This window comes from Trachinotus anak, unplaced genomic scaffold (genome assembly GCF_046630095.1).
Source record: "Trachinotus anak isolate AG129_WGS33_773 ecotype Australia unplaced genomic scaffold, CSIRO_AGI_Tana_v1 ptg000011l, whole genome shotgun sequence".
In the NCBI taxonomy this organism is placed as follows: Eukaryota; Metazoa; Chordata; class Actinopteri; order Carangiformes; family Carangidae; genus Trachinotus; species Trachinotus anak.
In genome coordinates this window covers 27,679,352-27,695,031 of record NW_027273862.1, presented here as the reverse complement: position 1 = coordinate 27,695,031, position 15,680 = coordinate 27,679,352, and positions in this window count along the sequence as shown.

Genomic DNA, 15,680 nt, shown 5'->3' with positions numbered 1-15,680 from the left:
AAGATAACATGAACTTTCTTAAAACGTAATTAACTTCAAACCACATATTGAAAGTAGAACTACAACTGATTATCAGTCTCATCATCAGTTCATGTCTTTTTGATTAACTGTTTGGTCTAAAATGTCATAAAAATTAGTTTAAGGTGATAGAAAACAGAGAGAAGCAGCAAATGCTCACATTAGTGAGGATGAACCCAGAAAATGTTTGACATTTTTCCTAAATAAAGTATTTAAATTAGTAAACTGACTCTCATTTAATGTTTGTTTTAGAAATAAAGATGAATCTGGAGATTCTGTGACAATCCTCAGTTGCTTTGCCAATCTGCTTATGGCCGAACCCACATCGCTGTAGTCATGACCACCGGCAGATACAAGGGCAACAAGTCAGTGCAGCCCGGTTTCTGTTGCAGTGTTGCACAATATAGAGGCTTTTTTAAATTTTTATCATTTTCAGAAAAGGCAATCAAACACAATTCTGAATGATCTGTGTTTTCATTGAGTGAAGTTATGTGAATAAAGCTGGGTTTTCCCGTCTTGTGATATCATTCCACTTCCACAGATGTGACGGTGGGTTTCCAGCAGTTTGTTCTGGGCATGATACGGCGGAGTTGTTTGCTTGTTTTTAAGTTCACAATTTCAAGTCGTGCATTAAGCAGGTTATTGGAAATTGTCATCTCCGGAAAAACGACAGCATCAAATGTTTCAGGCCTTGTTGTTTTACAGCGACATAATACACGTGTGAAGGGTGTTGGGGTGGTTTGATGGGTCAACTAAACACTTGAGGCTGCTGTTCTTGTTTCCTACCTACAGTGACCATGAGTAAAGTGGGAGGTGAGAATGAAGATACTGTGTGTGTGTGAGTTTACTGAGTTCCCAGCCTCCAAAATTTGCAAGAAAAGTGGGTGAATAAAATGTTTTTATCATTTTATAGACACATTTTTGCGCTATGGAGACTTTGTAGCTTGAAACGTTGCATCAATAAATTTTGTGGGAGCTTGAAAATCAGTGTCTGTTTGCTGTTTTCTGTCCTGCACCTGTATCCAGCTGGAGATGGAAGTGATTACTATGCTCATACCCGCCATGCACAAAACTACAGCCACATTTTTACTTTAGCCGTGAACCACATTGTGTATATTCATGTTGCTGTGCCTTGTTTACACGTCACTGTCTCTGCACTAATGGATGTGGGAATGTCACAGGTTATGTTGTGAGCTGTTTACTACATGCAGAGACTTTCCAGGCCGGATGCTTGAACTCAGCCTCAGAATTTGAGAGTACGGATGCCTTCCGGAGCCAGATTCCCTGAGTGTCCCTGGAGAGAGACCTGACAGAGAAAAGCCATAAGACAAGCTTCAAAGGACACACAGAGATTGCCTGCCTCTCCTCCACCACACCATCCTTTCTCCTCCCCCCATCCTCATCTCTACCCCCTCTCCTGTTCGGCTTCATTCATACATCAGATGGAGGAGATGGAGGCACGCTTGTAGGAAGAAGGGAATGGGTACATTTGCAAGCCATTCCCTTGAGGGGATGTAAGATTGCATCCATTTGGATGGACTGTCAGTGGCCAGGGGGCTCTTATCCCCAGACAGCCCCAGCACCATGCCCGCATCCCTCTGATTTTCCTCACCAGCTCCTGCCCTGGGCCTCCAGGATTGCTGTGTGCCATCTGTGCCCAGCGCAAGCCCAGGCTGTAGTGCTCCCTCTCTGGGTAATCCTCCCCGCTGGAGCCCCTTTGATCAGAGTCGATTCACCAGGCGTGGCCACGGGTGGGCCTGCTGCACTGAGCAGCCACCCTGGAGAACCAGCCATGGGGCTGGAGGAAGCAGAGAGCAGCACAATCCGAGTTCACATGGATCTTTATTATTCAGCTGCACATTATAAAAAAAACGAACTATTTCATCTTTTATCTGCAATTCACTGCATGAAAACCATCATCTAAATGCTTCTTCTGTTACTTTCTCAAAGATCTTCACTCTTCCTTGCCAACATAATGTGTGCTCCCAGCGGAGAAGAGGCTATTACAAGCTGCGAGTTTATCTTTTAGTCTCTGACCCAACACACTTTATGAGTTTTCTGACATCATTTTGTTGCTACAAGCCACACAAGGCTCACAGTGAGGAGGATATGAAGAGGAGATATGCCTTCCCAAAATAACAACGCTGAAGATGATTGTTGGTCAATTGGCCGTTTGCAAAGACAGTTACTGTCGTTAAACCTGTCAAGCTTTCTTCTCTGGACAGATTTATTACTCGAAATTTGCAGTTGTTTTTCAAACGATCGATCTTCGGTTTCACACAGTAGTAAACAAAAGCAGGACTCTCTTTTCTCGACCACAGGTGTGGATTTTGTTGCCTGAGATGACGACTGTCACCAGAAGATTTTATCAGCTGTGAGTAGCAATAGCTAACGTTAACACTTAACTCTTAAATTGTGCGTAAATAGCTGATTTGTTTCACAACAAGGAGCCTGCAAAAAGTTCTTAAATATATTGTTATGACCTTGGTTCAAGGAGACAAACAACAGCTGATCTGCAAAGTTTATTACCAATAAAATCGACAAAAGATGACAAAGTAAAACAAAGTGGTGGCTGGTAGCAGTGGGAGAGAGAGAGTGGGTGGAGCTTAGTTTAGCCAGCCAGCAGGTGGCAGAGATCAGGGGAGTGATGGAGGGAGGACGTCTGAGGTTACCTGCAAACCACAGCACACAGAGCAGCTCTGGACGTGACCTTCCCTCCCATAAACAGGTTGCACTGAAGCAGCCTCTCAGTGAAGTTTGATCAAGTTTCTTGCAATAGAAACAAGCCTCTACTGAGGAAACACTGGCTGAGGCTGAGGGAGAGACAAGCTCTATGAAACTCAGTTCACTTTGTCCTTTGTCAAAATCAGTCTTGTGCATCAACATGAACTCATCTGCTGAAAACAACCGCTTTATCATGATGGCTGCATTCACGATATCATCCTCATCGACTGATGACCCATGTAGGAGACGTGGATATTTCAGGGCATCTTTATGTACAACACAGCAGATTTTATTCTTTTTCTCTAAACACAAGCAGCCAAACAAGATTTTTTTTCTGTCCCCTGCATGTTTTTAACACCAAACAGTTTTCAGCTGTGTCTCTGCCTCATTTTAATTCTGTGATTTTCCTTGATTAGGCATCTATATTCTGTATTATATCTGAGTTATCTGCAGACTTCTCAGCAGCCCGGTCTGAGAGGGTCTTACGCTGGCATCCCTCTCTCTCTCATCAGCTTCAGCCCTACTGTGTGCCATCAGTGTTTGCCATGTTGTTGGAGATGATCAGAGGACTGGAGAGGATTTGGTGGGAGAGGAGAGGAGAGCAGTGCAGATGCCAAAATACTCTATGTGCTCTTCCGTCTCACAGCCTTTTCATGCATCTCACATTTTCCCTCCAAGGATCCACGCGAAGAGAAAGGAGATCCAGGCTCGTGTTTGTTTTACACTCTCCCACTCAAAGGGAAATATTCATTAGGTCTTCCTCAGAAACGGAGAGGAGAGACAGGCAGGAGGAGAGGAAGCAGAGTTTGTGTGTCTTCATGTGTTTGTCATTCCTCAGTTACCAAACATGATGAGAGAACATCAGTATGCTGGCAAATAATGGCCGTATTATAAAGCAGCAGGCAACATTAGGGCATGGTGATAGCGTATCTGGGCTGGGTGGGTACATTAGTTTGTAAGTAATGCACGCCCTGAGCACTGGCAAGCTTTCCAGTGATGTAATATAAGAACCAAATGAGAGTTATAATCACTGTGTGGACCGCGGGAGAGGAAATGCATCACAATCCCCGGTGGATGACTCCGATTCACAATCGCTCATTCTGACAAATGGAGAATAATTTATGAGTCTCCCTGGTATTCTGTATTCAAAGGGGTCCATGTGACTTATTCTGCCTCACAAAGGATGAAGTGGAAACAGATTATTTGCCAATAAAATCAGAACCATTGTGGCTGTTAAAGTGGTGGCTCGGTGGATAAAAGAGTTCATGACGACGTCTGTTTTTCATGTGACAGCTGCCGATTGGTCAGGCCAGCACTTTGCATGAGCGAGTGAATTTTTTGCGACAAAAGCTTTCACCTACACAGCTTTTATGTTACCAACCGAGGCACTAGCACACTGGATGCTCCTCATGCCGCCTCGTGAGCAGTTCCTTACAGTTACAGTTACTTTTTAAAATTCATACCTGATTTACAATTTGTAGCATGTGGAGCTTAATGCTTGGGAATAGTTGAAACTAGCTCGTACCAATTGTAATCTAAACATTACTGCTGGCAAAACTATTTCATGGCAGTTTGGAATAGTCACATTTGAAGGTGAAAGCAAAACGCTGGTGATTTCGTGCAGTTTCTCCTTGATGGCGTTCAGAGTGTCGGACTTGAAAAAGTGACAAGAGCAGTTGTGTGGAGAATAGAAAAACAGGAGCTTGAGAGAGAACGTTTAAATCCTGTAGACTCTCATGTTGGGCTGTCGGACAGTTTGTTCTGGGAATTTACAAAAATTGTTGGACGTTGTATTCAATTGGCAGATGTTCTTGTTTTTATTTCTTATTCTATAGAGACATCAGTAAGTGCAAACAAAGGAAAATGTGTGTTTTTAGCCTGTGGCAGAAGCCTGGGGAAGTGACTCTGTCGTTGTCCTGAGGAGTCAGAACTGAGAAGTGGGTTAGGGTTAGTTTGTCCGACTACAGGTCCTCAGAGTGCTGGGACAGCTCAACATCCAGAGACAGAGGACTGCAGTGGCTGGGTCAGGTCGTAGGTTTTGACCATGGCTTGGAGGTACAAAGGAACAGCTCCCTTCACTGCCCACAGTGGCGCCGGCAGAGCTATATTTCATAGTACGCACAACATCCACTTCTCTGCTTGTAGGCTTCCTTTAGGTTTTCCACACATACACAAATTTCTGTATGTGTGGAGAGAGAGATTAATTCTTAAGTTATGACAAAACATCAACACATGCATTTCAAAGACCAACCGACAGGCCAGAAAAACAGCAGCAGCCAGCTAAATGAGAGGCTACAATATACTATTATATACTCGGCAACAGATTCCCTTATTTAGCTAAATACACAAACAAAATCATAAAAACGTGTGCACAGTTCGGCTGCCAGCACCACTGAGTAGCTGCACCAGAGGTTTGAAGTGGATGCAAGCAGCAGCAGGAAGTCAGTGGATCGGACGTACCCCCCCCCCCCACACACACACACACACACACAGTTTTTTCGGACCACACTGGAAAGCATGGAGCAGGGATTTTTCATGCTGTTCAAACAATTTGAAGTGTGTAGTGTTTTTATATTGACAATATCCCTCTCTTGTCGAGCTCTTGATGTCTGTAACCCTACTACTGTGCGTAATGTTCAAATGTTACTAGAAAAAAATCCAAAAATCCAAAAAATCCTCCAGTCAGCTGCTTGTTTCTTGGAAATTCAAACAGAGGCTTTGACAGCTGGAGAAGTGCAGCATTAGTGGAGGACTGTCTCCACTGACGGTTCCTGAGTGTTTTCCATCTGTATTCAGTGCTGTGACTCTCTGACCTGCAGTAAAAACAAAGATTGTTTTCTTGCCTTCCAGTGCCTTCTGTTGCATGATGGGATCTCTTCAATATCCTCGTAACCCTGAATAGGAACGAGCGGGTAAATAAAATGAATCAATCATGGCTTTTTTTTTTCTTTTTTTTTTCCTGGTCTGTTCCTGAAGTGACTTGACGACAATAGCCAAGGACACTGGGTTCTGAGTGAGGACTGTCATATCAACTTGTTTTCATTGTAGCAGACCATCACCCTGAAAAAATAAATCATTGACAAAGTGATTGTCCTCCTCTTTCCGGTGGACAGTGAAGCGGGTGGCGCGTCAAAAATCGCTGGTCTCTGGGACGCGTTTCCACATGAGAGGAGAGAGAAAATGGACAGGTCTCAATAACAGAAGATGACTTGGTGTGTGTCTCAGGTTAAGTCAGAGAACCATGACCCCCCCAAATGTCTCAGGAGACGAGCCGGTCTCCTCTGGGAGCTGCCATCCTGTCCCACCATCTGACATCGCCTCCGTCGATACGTTTTCAGGGATGGCCGTCGCCGTCAGCGCCCTAAGCTACTTCGCAATCTCTCCTCTCTGGCCCCTAAATCCCATCCACACCATCTTTCAATCTTCATCCTCCTGCTCCCGCGGCTTATCGATTTTCTATTTTCCCTTCTTCCCCCCCCCCCCCCCCCCCCAGCCTCCAGCTCTCTCAATCTTCTCAAACACACTTCCTACAGTTCAACCTGTCTCTGAGTTTTTTTTATTTTTTTTATTCCATCTCTTCTCTCCTCTCTCTCTTTCACTCTCTGGTCAGAGTTTCTCCTCTTTGACAAGGTCGAAGCCCCAGCCGTGCTCAGAGCTGCTTAAGGTTCGTAAATGGAGATGTAATGTAATAGAGTGGTGGGGTAATAGAATCTGTGAGGGCTGGGTCTGATCTTGTTAGAGAGGGCCAGGCTGGAGAGGCTCCATCGGGATCCTGAGGCATCAGCGGCCTGGATGGAGGCTTTGTTCAAGACCTTCACTCCGAGACGTATGAAGAAACTGTTTAAGGTATCAAAACTCTCCTTTAATTAAACTCATCTGATCAAAGCTGTAGATTTGGCCTGAAAATTTTTGTTCGAGGAGATAAATTCAAAGACCCAGTACTTCATTCCAGGGAAGTCCAAACTGGTTCAGGCTAATGATGCACTCAGACAGTTCTTGTTAACTCAGCAGTTTAAGCTGCTTCAAACAGATCGCCAGTTTGGCCGGCCCTCAAAAGAATCCAAAAATGGACGGATTATGAGAAAACGGGGCCCCCACCCCCTCTCCTATATAGGACCCCTAGTATGAAAGACACACAAAACAACTTGGACAGGTTTTGTTTCTCTTTGTGGTCGTTTTAAGTCTCTCTTTGGTCATTTTTTAAGAGTCATTGTGAGATCTGTGACTTTCAAACAACGAATATTAATAGAAATGTTCATAAAGAGGCTCAGACTCAGGGGCCCCTTGACCTCTTGACCCTGGTCAGACTGTTCTGTAATCCACCCATGAACCCAACAGCAGTTTTTTCCTGTGCACACTGCAGGTCTGGGTTGGGTTGTGGTATCCAGTATAAATATCACAGCCAAAAATAAACATTAAAAAGTTTTACTTTCCTTATGATATATTTACTATAACGCATGACGATGACAAATAGAAGTATCGCTTAAATGTGGTAATTCAGAAGTTGATGTACTGAGGCAGGATAATTATAATTAAATTGAAACTTTGTCAAAGATTAACTGCAAATGTCACTGCAATTTGATTATAATTATAATAAATTATTATAAGTAATAATAAACATTTTAAAAAGATAGATTTACACAAAACCGTAACCATAGTGCAGAGTATTAAGTATATCATAGTCTGTTCTCCCGTTTTCCAAACCTGCAAATGTTTTTGTCATTGTTGATCCAGACGCTTTGATTCACCTGCGGCCGAGCGGAGCAGTCGCTCTGCTCTCGTCCTCAGTCTCCTCATCAGTACCTGCCTGCACACCTGACCCTCGTTCCCTCTAATCGGCCCCTCCCTGCATGTACCTGCTCTGTGGCCGCAGTCATGTGCCGGATTGTCTCATCTGCCTCGTAGCCTCAGTGGCTGATCATTATTAAACCTGATCTTATCTGTGCATCCTCCTTTAAACTGTTTGTTACTCTTTAATTTGACTCATAGTGTTTACACTGAGCACTGCACGCTGCACAACACAGGTGGTTTCCTGTAACGCAGGAAGAACTTTTCCTCCTTTCTCTCTTGTCCTTCATATTGTGTAGAAATTATTTCCCCCAGATTGCCTCTATTGGACGTGGTTGAAATAGTTATGATCATGAAATTAATAAAAGCAACATACAAATTTGTGTTGCATCCCCCTTTACCTCTTCCTCTATTTGCTCACTTGCATTTGCACACTAAAATTGTAGTTATTTACAAAGTATTTTGCAGACCATTTATTTATTGGAGACAGAGAAAAAGTGAAAATCACTTCAATGACGTTGGCAGGACACTGTAATTGGTTTGAAAGCTGCTAGTTTAGACTAGAGGACACTAACAAACACTTTTCAGTTATGTTATTTTCTGCAGTACATTCCTCCGTCAAATTAAGGTTAACTGTAACAAACAGAAATCTATTAGAGTGTGTGTAAAGTCACTAAAGAATGAAGAATGATATTTTTTAAAAACACATCTTATCAAAAGGAATTCTTGTGCCTAAAAGGAATTCCTGACATGTTGGGAAAAAGTTCTCAAGGCTGTTTTTGATTAAACCAACAGAAAATGACAGTAGAAAACTTAACAACCATCTTCTACAAAAGAAAGCTGTGGGGTTACTTATTGTTCTACCCCCCACCTCCCCTCTCTGGTCCCGTAGCCTTGTTAGGCCCATGTCCCGTCTGAGGATGGATCACTGCTAGTTCCTTTGTCCCATCAGTGGTGACCTTCAGTGGGACTCTGATGCAGTGGGATATCACCCAGCTTGGCAGCAGTAGACGGACCACCGCTACGGCAAGGACGCAACCGCTGTGGATCTATCACCCAAACAAACGGCCACTTCCTCGTGGAGCGATGCAGGAATACATCAAACTTTGACACAACAGCAGGTCACTGCTGCAGGTGTCCTGCCCATCGACTCTTTACTCTCAGGAACAAAAGCTGCGCAATCTGAGATTTTGTGACATTTGTGGAAATGTCTCACTTCATCCACAAAATAGGTGCTTCATTTAAAGGGTTAGGCAGAGGAGGTGTGACTATACAGCGATAAGAAAAAGAAAGTGAGGAGGTCTGGGTGGAGATATATCACCAGTTTAAGACTCAAGTTTGCAGCTGGGAGGGACGTTTGTTTTAAGACTTTTCTAAACCTTAAACTTACTGTTAAACTTAAGACCAAAATCTAAACTAGAGCTGATTTACTTTCTTAAATTTAACCAATGCTAAAAAAAAAAAAAAGTTTGAAAATATATTTTAATTTGTATAACTGTGTTCAATGTCATGCTTTTAACTCCTAAAGATGCTGAGTATGATGACTGACAGGTAGCTAGAAACCTGCTAACCTACAGCTAGGCTAGCTGGGTTGATAAGTTAGCTAGCCTAGCTCAGCCCTCTTCAAGGCCACTTAGGGGCAGAAAACAATGTATAAACACAACACTGAGATATCATCAGCATATAAAATTATAATGGCATCATAAAGGTTCCACTTTCTTTACCAGATAGTCACTAACTTTGTCTGATGTTTGGTGCAGTGGGTTTATCAGGATGTTTTTCAGTGAATAAAAATATTCATGTAAAGGAATTCACAAAAAATAAAGTGCTGTCAAATCTGCAGCAAGAAGTAAGGAGAACTAATCCTCCTCATCAAACACATACAATAACATCAGATTTTAGTGAAGCCAACTATACAAAAAGCTTCAACATATAAGGTGGAGGCAGCAAACAGCACTGACATGAAGGTTCTGTATCAGCAGTGTGTTAGTGACAAGTGTCAGGTTATTATGACTGTGCTCTACAGCTCTGTGTATATATTGGATGTTAGCCAATCAGCTGCTGGCCATGAGCATGACCGAATAAATGAAATGAGTGAAGCAGCTGTCTGAACTAATGCTATGCTCCATTAGAAAACAATACATGGGACAAACAACAAGATGTGTTTTCTATGCATTAAAGTTTTAAAACCAGAGATAATAGAGAGTAAAATAGAGAAAGTCCAAAATCTAAAATCTTTTAGTTTATTTCTGAGCTAACATACAGGCCACCATGACCTATTTTACTTTATTTTTCAAGTGTAATACCTCATCCATGTGCGCCACACTCAAAAATCAAGATAAAAATCAAGAATAGCTGTCATTCCTACAGACACGGTCCTTATGCTGTCTCAGTAAGCCTCACGGCCACTCGGTTGAGCCATTGTTTGATAAACTTCCCTTGACGCTTTGTTTGATTAATGATGGTTAACAGAATTGAATTAAGGTTGAGAAAGACATGGCTGTGTCAGGAGGGGCGGTCAGGGAGGAGGGAGGGGGCAGCACTTGGTTGAAGGTAGCAAGTGCGGTAAATAACTTCTTTAGAGGAAATATACGACGGCCCCTCCTCCGCGCCCTCTCCGCCATGCCAAGTAATTACTCGCCCCGGCCTCCTGTAATAATTCCTATTACAAGCAGAACGGAAGAGTCGGTAACTCAGCGCACAGGACAAGGTGAAGGCAAGGCCACGGAGCAGCGGATCAATATTTCATTTACTCACCCTGCTTCACCATCGTGGGCCTGGATCAAATTCACCAACAGAGGCGGATGGAGGGAGAGAGCAAGAGAACGGGAGAAAGAGGGAAGGAGGAAGAAAGGAAAAGAAACAAGGTCCATTGAAAACAACGACACAAGGCCTCTAATTTCCTCTGGGTTTTGGGAGGAGGGAGGGAAGCATAGGCTCTGGAGATGGTGCTTGTGGAGGTCAGGTGTGTGTATGTGTGCGTGAATGTATAGAGATGCTCCCACAAGGTCGTCAATCACACACAATCATCAGAGAAAAGAAAAAAAGGTGGGTGGGTGGGGGGGGATCATTCACTAAAAATCCCACTCTACAATACTTTTGTCCTTGTGTCTGAATCTCTGAGGCAATTACTTTTTTTCTAATTTAATTAACCATAAAAAAGGTTACATGACCCTCTTATATAAAAGTATCTCAAACCTTGGATAAGTTCCATGTAAAGTTTCAAACCTTATTTTATACTGTTTACCTGAGATGTATTTAAACCATCAGTCGAACAGATGTAGTGGTTCATTTCTTCTTGGGCGAGTCCTCTGCAGCACCTTCCTCTTTCCCCGACAGGACGTGAATCAAGCTCTGAATCAGCACGGCAGCATGTTTTCTGCAGAATTCAGACCTCAGTTTGGACTTACTGAGCCAGTGTCGGCTCGGTGCTCCTGGAACAGCCGATCTGTCTGCATTGATTACCACCGTGTGAGGGGTCAGTGTGGCTGCAAGCAGCACAATCTAAGCGCTTGTAAGAGGCCTTGTGGAGGTGAACTGTTTATTGTTTAACCCCCTTGCACCCTTTTCTTTTCTTTAAATTTCCCCTTAAGTAGCTCTAACACTGGGTAATGTGACAGGTTTTGCAAAGTCTTTCTTTGGTTTTTCAGCCTGCAGCTTTACCACGGTGGTTGATTCTCAGTGCTCCCATCAACCTTGTTTCCACCAGCAGCAGGCAGCTCTTCTGAGTGAAAAAACTGTGATAAACTCACTGTGGACTACCTGCCCAGCACCACACAGCTGACACACAAAGTTAGCTACTAGCTGGTGAACATGGTGGAGCATTTAGCAGCTAAAGAGTCTTTTCATTTCCTCAGGAGTTGGTTGGTGAACTAAAACAGGGGTGAAGACTGGACTTGGATTCGTTAAGTTATATGACTCCAAACCAGAGCTAATGTTGCTCCGTCTCTGCAGCTGTTTGCTAACACTTTTCAGTGTTGTGTTTACAGTAAGACGACTGAGGGGCTACATAAAGATGACACCTATCTCCTAAAAATTATATTAGTAGCAAGTAAAAAAGCCAAAATATAGGCTTCAGAGAAACTGTCCAGCTGCTGACCTCTTTATAAATATGGTCAAACATCTGCATCTTCTAGAACAGATGACTTATTCAATATAGCTCTACAAGAACTGGGAGGAAAACAATAGGAAAAACGATGTGTTTGTTTAACCAATGAGACAGATCTTTCATAATTATTGTGTGTAATGTGCATTATTTTGTTTTAAATTAGGCAAATTTGCCTTTACTTAGTTATCATCCCATGACCTCGTATGCATTTGTTCTTTTTTTTTTTTATTGTTATTTATTTGTTCTCTGCAAGGTGAATAATGTTAAAATGATGAAAAAATCAGATCATATGAGAATATCTAATATACTGTATATTTCATATCAACTTGCAAGATGCACCTTATCAAATGTGACATGTTTTTTTATTTTTTTAATTTATCACCATTTCATAAAATGGAAATATTCGAGCTGCATTTAGAAATATTTCATGCACGTGACCCATCATTTTTGCCCCAAATGTTTGGTATTTTTGGAAATCTTGAAATCCAGAGTAGATTTTAAAACACTTTTGGGTTTGAAGGATGCTTACATGAAAAAACTGTAACAATGGCTGCACCAGTCTAACTGGGTCAAAGGGACTATTTCTAAAACCCACAGTATTCAGGTCTAACTTGGCCAAAAGACTGAAGACTAAATGGTGTGACATTGAAAGCGACCACCTCTTTCAGATGCTCTTAAAATATCTTTTTTACCATCCTCAAAAAAAATAAAAATTAAAAAATTAAAAAACAGATTGCCACAACCTTGCACGCTTCCGTCAAAGCCAAACATACAGTATGAGTTTATAAATGTAAGCAATGTCCTTGTTCAGGGGCTGAATCCTTCATATTCTGTATTTAAAGACTGAATGCATCATATTGGGGCTAAAGGTTGTCCCAGTCTAAAGGTTGGTCTAAAGGGAGCTGATAATTTTGTCCAACTTCATGGTGTCCTTTTAAAATACCACATGTCCACATCAAATTGACCAGGTACTCGCAAGCGAAAAGCCACTGTACTTTAAATCAGGCAAATCTGCTTTTACTTAGTGATCATCCCATGACCTCATATGCATTTGTTCTTTTTTTTGTCTTATTGTTATTTGTTTGTTCTCTTCTTATTGTTCACATAAGGTGAATAATGTTCATAAATAAAAAAAGGCTTTAAACTTTAGAGAAAAAAATCGTCTCCTGAATGAAACTCTAATTAAAGACACAACCAGATATTTGTCTCTGAGATTTCTGGCTCCCTGCCTGCATGCGGAGATACAACAAGAGATAAGCGAGAAAATCCACTCAACCTTTGTTAAAGATAAAGACAAAAACATTGTAGGTGCTTATGTCTGTTTCTAAATGTACATCTGATCTGGGAAAATACATTAGAATTGCAGTTTAAGCAACTTTAACTTTAATATGTGCGACCACAGAGGTGTAAAAATATTCCAGACCGACTCTCCAAAACCAAAGCACTTCGTCTTCTGCTGCAAAAGCTGACGGAGGCTTGGATCAATAAGCGAGAACACTCCTGACTTCCCCCGGTCTTCTCTCACAATCGTTTCAGTCCTGTCCGAACCACAAAGGTCAGATTACCTGAAGAGAGGACAGGGGGGAGAAGGGCAGCTCATGCATTAAAGACTGAGGCGAGTTATGGGGTTTGGAGGCGAAGGAGGTGGAGGAGTGACTTTAATAAATAACAAATTCCCCTCAGCTCCACAGAGCCATGCTTTGTGTTTAATTGCACTGTATTGATTTTTCTCTCTCTTTTTCTTTTCGTTCTTGGGTCGGGCATTGCTCTCATTTTGGATGAATCAGGTGGCCAAGGTGGACCTCGGAGTTGAATGCCATTTATTCTCCCTCCTCCTTCACCCTCTCACTCCTCTGTCCTTCCTCTTCTCCCCCTTCCTCCTCTCACCTTCCTCGTGATGCCTTTAGTGTTTTACACTTTTTGTGGCATCTCAACTGTCAAGGTTATCTTGAAATGACTGAACACTTCCCGGCTGTTTGTGAGGGATTTTGATAAAAAGAACAGATTGCATCCACCGGCATAAACGTTTTTGTTTTTTCAAAGTATAATGTATTTTTTATATTTGTCAAGATGAATGGAATAGAGAGGAAATAAGACATTGGCCACAGGATCTGAAGATCTAAGAAAAGCATGGAAGCTATACTGTATATGCTAGAGAAACTCAATGCCCCACTATACTTTACAAACAATGTGAAATCATATTAAACTATAGCAACTTGAACCTTTGTCGCAGACGTGAGTCACTCAATCTTTAATTACATCTTCCACAGTACATGAGCTCAAGTTCTCCAAGTGTTTATTATCATAATTTCTTTGTCCTTTCCCGTCTTCAGCGTCATTGCTCGTTGCTCATCTGTGTCAGAAAGTTTGGAGAATACTTCAAAGGTGACATAAAGCTCAGCCGGAGCACAAATCGGAAAATAACATGAAAATCCATCAGGAGAAATAATAAAACTCAGTCGATCTAACTCGACGTGTCAGCAGCCCTCACCTTTAAATAAGAGCGTGTGGTAAATTATGTGTTTTGAGCCGACAGGGTTCAAGTTAAATGCCATGAATAAAGCTACAGTAGCTCAACCTCTGGTCTGATGAATCAGGGAGAAGATCACACATGTCAACAGTGCCATCACACTGCTCTGAGCCCCGTCTGTGAACGGAGGTGTATATTTTCATCTAAAAGGAAAGCAATTTGCCGGGATCCTCCCCTTTAAAAGCTGACTTGACATTTCCTGCCATTATGAACACAATGTGCTCTATTATAGAATGAATGGCAATTAAGCACATGGGAAAATGTCAGATGAATTACCGTCAGCCATCACCCACTTTGATCCTCCCTTACCTAACCACATTACCCCTCGTCTCTATCTCATCAAACTACCTGAAAAAGGGAAGTTTTTAGGTCCAGAATAAACTTTTTGACAAGTCAGACAAAACCATTGTGTAGGCACAGCTGTGGAGAGGGTGCTGGTAAAAACGATGAACAAGGTTCGACTTTTGCTGCAAAGCAATATGACAATGACAGGTAAGAAATCAAGCAGAGTCTGCAGGAACGAGTCGTAAAACCCAGAAATTAGTTCCCATTTTAGCACCTCTGGTTCCCTCATCCCAGAGTCTCTGGGCTGAACGTCTGTGGTTAACACAAGCTCAAGACTTTACCTGTTTTATTCTACAGCATAAAATATGTCACGTGTGATTTCTGTGAGGTTCCACGTCTCTTTAAAAAAGAGCAGTTGCTAACAAGTGGCTAAATGACTACAGAGGTTATCAGGGACGTTAAATATGATCACGCTCAACAGGAAAACTGAACGACTCACCAGTCCTCCTTTACAGAGGAAAGGCTTTTGTAGAAGAGATAACCTCCAAACTAAAAGTTGGAAGTTTAGTGGCGGTGATGCTGAAGTCATGTGACCATGGTGTAGTTTGTTTATAGCCTCACATTAGCTTTTCACTTCTGGTGATTTTATTCGGGCTTCAAAAATCATAAAAGAGGTGTTTTTTATTTGTGAAGATTACAAAATGTGTAAGTATCATAAACTGTTGTTTGCTTATTTTCCGCAGTAATCCAAAAGATAATGGAAGAATCCCATTGGCTTTTAGTCGAGGGAACCAGGGTGATGCTAACTTGACAAAAATCAACATTCACTGCAGCACTTTATACACGCAAGCACACAGTTGTAGTGAATGACTAACTGTGGAGCTAGAGGCTTTTAGCTTAACTTAAAGGTTCAACTGACTCTCAGTGAATAAGGACATTACCAAAACTATTCCTGAAGCATAAACAACTGTTGGATTTTGAATTTCTGTCTGTTAGCACGTTTTTAGGTCTGGGGTATTTAATTACCATTAAACCTTATGGCTGTACCTGCTACTAAAAGACCATAGATACAGTAGGAAGACTGCCAGTCAACCAGAAAAGGGTGCAGGAACCATGGTGAGCTCGACTAACTTCCCACCATCCCTGCGCCTGTTCTGTAGTGTCACATCCTCAACTGCATGATCTGCTCCAGACCTTTTCTCATATCAACACAGTCAGTTCATTCAG